The 7,185-nt window shown below is 45.2% G+C and overlaps 1 long non-coding RNA gene across 1 annotated transcript; it reads right to left on the reverse strand.

Moving 5' to 3' along the window:
• Positions 1-3,709: 3,709 nt before the first annotated feature.
• LOC136393861 (uncharacterized) lies at positions 3,710-6,553 on the reverse strand. The gene is made up of 3 exons (XR_010749144.1): positions 6,430-6,553; positions 3,974-4,169; positions 3,710-3,830 (listed from the first exon to the last, which is right to left on the reverse strand). It is a non-coding gene; the product is annotated as an uncharacterized lncRNA (long non-coding RNA).
• Positions 6,554-7,185: the final 632 nt, after the last annotated feature.

The raw sequence follows: 7,185 nt of genomic DNA on the forward strand, positions 1-7,185 counted from the left end.
TTTGTCAACCCGCAGCTGTTGGTCTTTACTGCGGTAACTCTATCTTCTTTTGCTGTGACTTTGTCAACCAGCAGTTGTGGATCTTCTTCTGCTGTGACCTAGTTAGCCAGCATTAGTGGATCGGCTCCCGACAACTGGTCATAAGACAGCTTCTCCGATCACGGGGCTGTTAAACCACTTGGGCTCATGTTGTTACCTTGGTCCATCTGTAATGGTCAATAAGATATTGTTTTATTGGTATTCCAACTGAAACACAGTCATTTCGTAACCAGATACAAAATATCCCTCAGAGCTGCTGGGCAGGTGACAAGAAATGCACAAGTCTGGCATCTGTGACCTGGAAGATTGGGGGCCCTCTCTCACCTCCCTGCATGACCCTGCTCCCGGCCTGGGCTTGATGCCCGTCCCCTGACCCTCACCACTCAGGGAAGCTGCTTTCTCGGTTTCCTGGAGGTCACCCTCTGAGGACCCCTGATCTCCAGGTTCTGGGGGACCCTCCCTGTGAGGACATGGCTCTCAGACCTGTCACCTGCTCACTTCCTCCACTGTAACCACATGACCTGTCATACCTTTCCCTCTGTGGTTCTTTATTTGGTGTGATAATGAATAAATATCTATGTTTGGATCTATAATTTATAAATCCTACCCTCATTAAAACCACGAAACTCATAACAAATGAACTTTATCAGGAATAATGCGGATTAGGGAACAATGGGCCATGAGAATTTTTTAGGTCAGAAATGTAGAAGTAAGTTCTGAAAAGAGATGAGATTTGCTTTTATGGTAATGTTGAGGAAAATCACAAAAGTAGACAAAAAATATCTTAAATTAATCGATATGTATGTGTGTGTTTGTGTGTGCGTGCGAGCGCGCAAGTGTGGGCAAAAGTAAGTTTACATTTGTGAGTACAAGAAACACGGAGCTTAGACTTGTATTCTTATTTATTAATATTGTATTGTTTACCTGTATTACAATTGTAAATGTACCTTTGTCCACCCCTGTGTATATGCATTTCCAGGATGAGTCATAGGGTAAATGAGAACACAATAAATTAATCAACAACAAAAGACCTTTCTTCTCTGACAACGTCATGTTCTCATGGCAAAGACACAGATAAAGAGCCAGGACGTGTGTAGTGAGGACGGGGAGCTGACGGGAGCCCTGACACCAACCCCAGCTCTCACATCAATCCACTGGCAATGCTCACCAAGTAGAGTAATCAGCAGGTAGGAACCAACAGTGTTCTCAGAACCTTAGTCTTAGATCTTGTTACAAGGTGGTCACACACCAGTAGTGAACCCAGGGGCAAGACAGAAGCAAATTCAAATCTCAGACAATCGTATATCTGGTAACCTTACACTTCATTTTGATGCCTGGACATCATTAGTGACCTACAAAAATGAATCTGTCAACACAAAATTAAACTGAGGGGATCTATTGATTCTACTGCACTGGGTAGTGGCATCAGAATAACCCAAATTCACAAACCAGAGCCCTTCCAGGAGAGCGGGGTGGTGTGAAATGGGCTGCAGGATGTGTGTTCTGAGACCAGCAGGGGGCGCTGGTGGAGTGCACCTGAGGCTCAGGGTTCTGGGCCAGGCAGGCTAGGAAAGTTCTCTACTGGCTCTTGCACACTTGGGTAGGCAGTGTCCTCACTGAAGTGTGACTTGCCTGCACCTGTGGACCCAGAAAGGCCCAGAGGGCTGTGACTCACACACTTACCTCATATCTCAGCCCCTTCCCCTCATGGATTCAATTGTCCAGGCCTGATTTCCAGCTCAAAATAGATAGAAAATCACACAACACTTTAATTTTCTATTAAAAAACTAATTAAACTGCAAACAGAATGAAATACATATTGATACAAAATGGTAAAAAATGCTTTGAAAACTTCATTTTGTTGTCATCCAAGGAATGCAAATGATTATGTATAATATTAAAATTTAATATGAATACAGTATTACATTAATGCATTATTAAAGTTCCACCACTAAATGAGTCTGGATTGTATTTATTATTTGATGTATAGCGTTTCTGGCAATCGGTGTATTTTTACCAATTATTGAGGAATATTATATTAGATTTTAGTAAATATAAATATAAATAATTATAATACAGCTCCAGTCCCAGTACTAGGGAAAGCCTGCCCACTGAGCAGATCTGAACAGTCTCATTACTGACGACTATGTACACCTGGGTGGTCAGCGTGGGAGAATATGCTCTATACAATGTGTCATTGGGCATTGTAAGTTTAAACAAGAGATGCCACTAATCCCATTAGAATGGATGACCCTAAATACAAGGATGACAGCAAAAGCTACCCAGGATGTGGGCAGCAGGAACTCTAACTCATGCTGCTGGGAGTGCAAAATAACATGGTTGCTTTTGTGACCCTATGTCAGTTTCTTACAAAACTAAACACACTTTTATATGATACAATATAGGTATCACATTCCTGGGTGTTTACTTATATCAGTTATTTGTGTCCAAACAAATGCACAAAAAGTTGTAGCTTCTTTATTCACGTCTGTTATAACTTAAAAAAACAACTGCTATGTTCTTTAATAAGTGAATAAATTATCAAATTCTTGTCCATTTATACAATGGAATATGATTGAAATATAAATAATAATTAGTCAGGACACAGAAAAACATGAAGGAACGTAACACATGGATATTATTAAGTGAAGTGAGCCAATCTGAGAAGACTGGAACCGTGAGGGGCCCCATCAGGGCCAGGATAAGGGTAGGAGCACCCAGACCCAGCTGTCGCCTGACATGTCTCCTACATCCACCCGAAGGAGCACGTGTCCTCAGTTCCTGAGCTGTGAGTCCCCTACCTACCTCTGCAGGTTCCCTGTGTCATCCTTGGGCTGAAGCCCTCCCACTCCTCTAATTTCCTGTTATCAGCTGGATCCCAGCTCTGTAAAAGGAAAAGGAAGATTGCACAGCCTCCAGAAAGAGGAAGATTTGCATAGACTCCCCCCTCTGTGTCAGGGGGACATATAAGAAGTGTAAAGGCTCAGGCCTGGCTGTGGGTCAGGAAGCAGAGTCTGGGGCGTCTGCACCATGCATTGGGCTCCACTCCTCCTCGCCCTCCTGGCTCACTGTACAGGTGGAGCCTGAGGGAATTCTGGGAGGGCACCTGTTTGTCACCTGGGAGGATAACCTCTCCCCCCTCCCTGGGAAAGGGGTCTGTTCTGTCCTCCCTGATCTCTGTGTTGCTCCCTCCTTGCAGGGTCCTGGGCCCAGTTTGTGCTGACTCAGCCCCGCTCTGTGTCAGGGTCTCCTGGACAGAAGGTCACCATCTCCTGCACCCGCAGCAGCGGCAACATTGGGGACAGATATGTGCACTGGTACCAGCAGCGCCCAGGCGGTGCCCCCACCACTGTTATATACGGTGATAACGAAAGACCCTCTGGGGTTCCGGATCGGTTCTCCGGGTCCATCGACAGCTCCTCCAATGCCGCCTCTCTGACCATCTCTGGACTGCAGCCCGAGGACGAGGCCAACTACTACTGTCAGTCTAGTGATTGCGGCTATAAGCACACAGTGCTCCAGACTCATGAGGAAGTGAGACCAGAACTCCCCAGAGCCTCCCCATTCTCACCATCCGCATCACAGAGAAGAGTTCCTTTCTGTCTCCTGCTGGAATGTTTGTGTTGAGATTGTCAGTTTCTGAGTCCTTCTCTTTTTTTTTTTTTTCCAGATTTCCCCCATGTCTTGATGATGATTGCCTATTTACATTTTAATCATTTTCTGGAGATGATTTCATTCACAACCAGATTCCTGAGTCTCTGCGTGTCTGTCATTGGAGATTGGGCCATCACCTGTGGAGAGGGTACACATGGGATATTTAGAAACATCCTTTGGGTTGTACGCCTACATTGCTAGTAGTACCCTCGTCTCTAAGTAATGACCCATAAACACACCTTCGGAAATTTCCAAATGTCCCCTGAGGGATTCTACTCACCATAGTCTGAAAATCACTGTGTTAAAAAGACATGTTTTCAGCCTTAGGACACCTTCAACATTTATTCCTGTTTAGGCCATTCAGCTGAACGGAGACTAGATGTGTCATTTCTTTGTGCTTCTGTGTTCTCCTCTGTTAGGACCATTACACACACTCACATGAGGTCAGAGAGTGTGACCCAGTCACATGGAATCTCCTGTCAACCAGAGAGCAGAGTAAAATTTTTGGCCAGACTACGTGTGTAGTTCATATATTGAAATTTTATATAATGTACATGAAAATATAGCATATCTATCTTCATGTATTATCTTTTGGTATATTTGTCCTTTCAAGAGTATTTTTTAAATGTATCTATCAATTTTAGAGAGAAGAAGGAAGAAAGACAGACAGACAGAAACATGATTTTTTTTCTGTGTGTGCCTTGACCAGGGATCAAACACACGAACTTTGTGTAATGGGACTATACTCTAAGCATCTGAGCTTTCCGGTCAGGGCTGGAGTATTTTTCAAGCATGAGACACAAGGAAGAATAAAATCATAATAGTTCTTGTACTCTTGGTGTCTATATTTTTCTATGAGTCTGAAAAGAACAGGCATCTGTTTAAATTTACCCTCTTCTCCCATTTCTGTAAATGTGAAGGATACACTTAGGCACCGAGAAAGACAATGCAAATCCCTCCTCTTTGGAAGCATTCCCTGGGCTACACATTATGAAGAGATGCCATAGCCTAATTCATCATACAAGGATCACCTGTAAGTTTAAAAAATCAACTACACCTGTAATATGACGTCCCAGATGGACACACCCAGAGACATTTTCACAGATTTCATCAGATGGTGTTTCTCTGGGGCAAATGCACTTCTTAAAACTTCAGAGGACACAAAACACAGAATTTAAAGCAGTGCATGGTCCTGTGGTCTCCCCTTCTGGGACTCTTTTAACTTCTCCATAATATATGTGTATAGATACACACTATATAGACATTAACATAGTAAATCAATGATATACTTTCAAAATTGATTTAGTATATTAATTTACAAAACAAGCCACATGTTTTTCTTTGGGATTGTTTTGTTTTCTAACCTGGAAGTTCTATGCAAAGTAGATGACAAAGAATAGTCATATTTTGGAGGAGGGAATGCTGGTCGTGGACAAACAGGAAGGAGCTGGAGAGGGAGGGAAGCCTTCATAGAACGGCTGCTCCTGGGAAGGGGGAGAGAAGGATGGATAGGAAGAGCCTCAGAGCATAGCGCAGGTCTGGGGAAGTCTCAGGTGGGCAGGGGAGACTGAAAGTCTCCTGCATGTGGGGTGCCCATGAAGACACTGCCTATAGCAGGAAAGGCTGGGCTTTAGGCACCTGCTGTGCCAACCATGCCTGGAGCAGCCTCAAGGCTGTGAGACTACAGGGCACCTCTGCTCCCCACTCAGAGTCTCCTGGAAGTCAGTCTGGATGGTGCACTTCCAGGGCTGCCTGGATGGCCTGTGTTGATGCATTCCACCCCCAGGACAGAAGCAGGGCCCTCTTCCTCTCTGCCTTCTCCTCTGATTTGTCCCTACATCCTTGAAGACACTCTCCTCCCTGCCCTAGCTGCAGACTTGGAGGAAAGGTTCTGTAGAAAACCCACTGTCTTACCGGTTGACTCATTTGGGAGATGCCAGGAATCCGTGAGCCCGAGCGCCCCTCCGGAGCCATCTGCACCCCCCACCTGTGCCCAGATCCTCCTGCTCCAGTGATCCAGGCTCTGGCCTGACCCCTCCCATGTCACAAGCCTGACTCCTGTGAGACATTCCTTACTTATCTGTTTAAAGGATGACTTTATGAATGAATAAATGCCTGAATGACACACCCAAAGTCCCCTAGCAATTGATGACTTCTTATACCGTTAGTCTTCCAACAGAGGAGGACACCAGTCTCTGCAGCACTGATTGTCTCTGAATCTTCCTAACACATCTCCACTTTCAGAGCCTGGACTCAATGTGACACATGGACCACAAACCCGACACACAGCCCTTGCACCTGCCCTTCCACCCAACAGCACTGGTGTCGGTGGGGCATCCCCATCTGTCTCAGGGATACTATTCATCTACTGACACTCTGGACCATTTCTCCCACTTCCCCAGCCTGGGGTCCAATAGGTCACCTCTATGTGTCCTAACTCGTGGCATGAGCCATGTCAGCCTACTCAGTTTTTTCTGTTGTCATTTTCCTCCAGCTGCCCCAGGATGTCCCCTTGCAAAGTCCTGGAACTTTCTACAGAGCTAAATATTTAATGTAAAGCACTGGTAACAAGCACATCCAGATTAATAATATTTAAGAAAACAAAATGAAAACTCAAGATAGCCCAAAGCAGTCCCTCTGGATGTCCAAGCCATGCCCAGGCCCCATGCTCTGCAGAAGCCTGATAGATGTGCAACCTCCTCTCCTATTTGCCCTGGAAGTGTAAACATTCCTCACCTTCTATATCTTCTTCTGTGAAGATCTGTGTCCCTTTTGTTTTTTAAGTGAGAGGACGTAAGGTAGTGAAACAGACTCCCACATACTCCCTGAAGGGCTTCCACTCTTGCACCAATGCTCCAATCACTGAGCTATTTTTAGTACCTAAGGCTGACTCTCAGAACATCTGAGCTATCCTCAGTGCCTGAGTCAATGCTCGAACCAGTCAATCTACTGGCTGCAGGAGGGGAAGAGAGTAGGGGGAGAGGAATTGGAAAAGAAGCAGGTGATGGATTCTCATTTGTGCCCTAACTGGGAATCGAACTTGTGATGTCCATACACTGGGCCAATGCTTTATCCACTGAGCCAATTGGACAAGGCCAAGATCTGTGTCCCCTTAATAAGCCTCTGTTCACACTCAGCACCCAGAGCAATCCCCTCCACTGGACTCCCATCTCAGTGGGACTCACCTTTTTGTTTATTGTTTATTTGTTTCTTGCTTTCTAATCTTCTCTCTGTGTTCCTCAGCTCCACAGCAGTCCTCAGGTTCTCCTGGGTTATGATTCATGTGTGACCAAATCACTAACGATCACACCAGACCAAACTTGCATTGTCCTCTGTAGGGATGATTCTTAAGCTATTGGGAACATAGGAATCAAGAACAGGTGAAGGCTAGATGTTGAAAGAGCTTGAAAGAGGAGTGGTCCACCCAAAGACCAGAAGAAGGCAACGCATGACTGGCTATGCCGGTTTCTGGAAAACAGGAGCTCCCTGCTG

This window comes from Saccopteryx leptura, chromosome 2 (genome assembly GCF_036850995.1).
Source record: "Saccopteryx leptura isolate mSacLep1 chromosome 2, mSacLep1_pri_phased_curated, whole genome shotgun sequence".
Taxonomy (NCBI): Eukaryota; Metazoa; Chordata; class Mammalia; order Chiroptera; family Emballonuridae; genus Saccopteryx; species Saccopteryx leptura.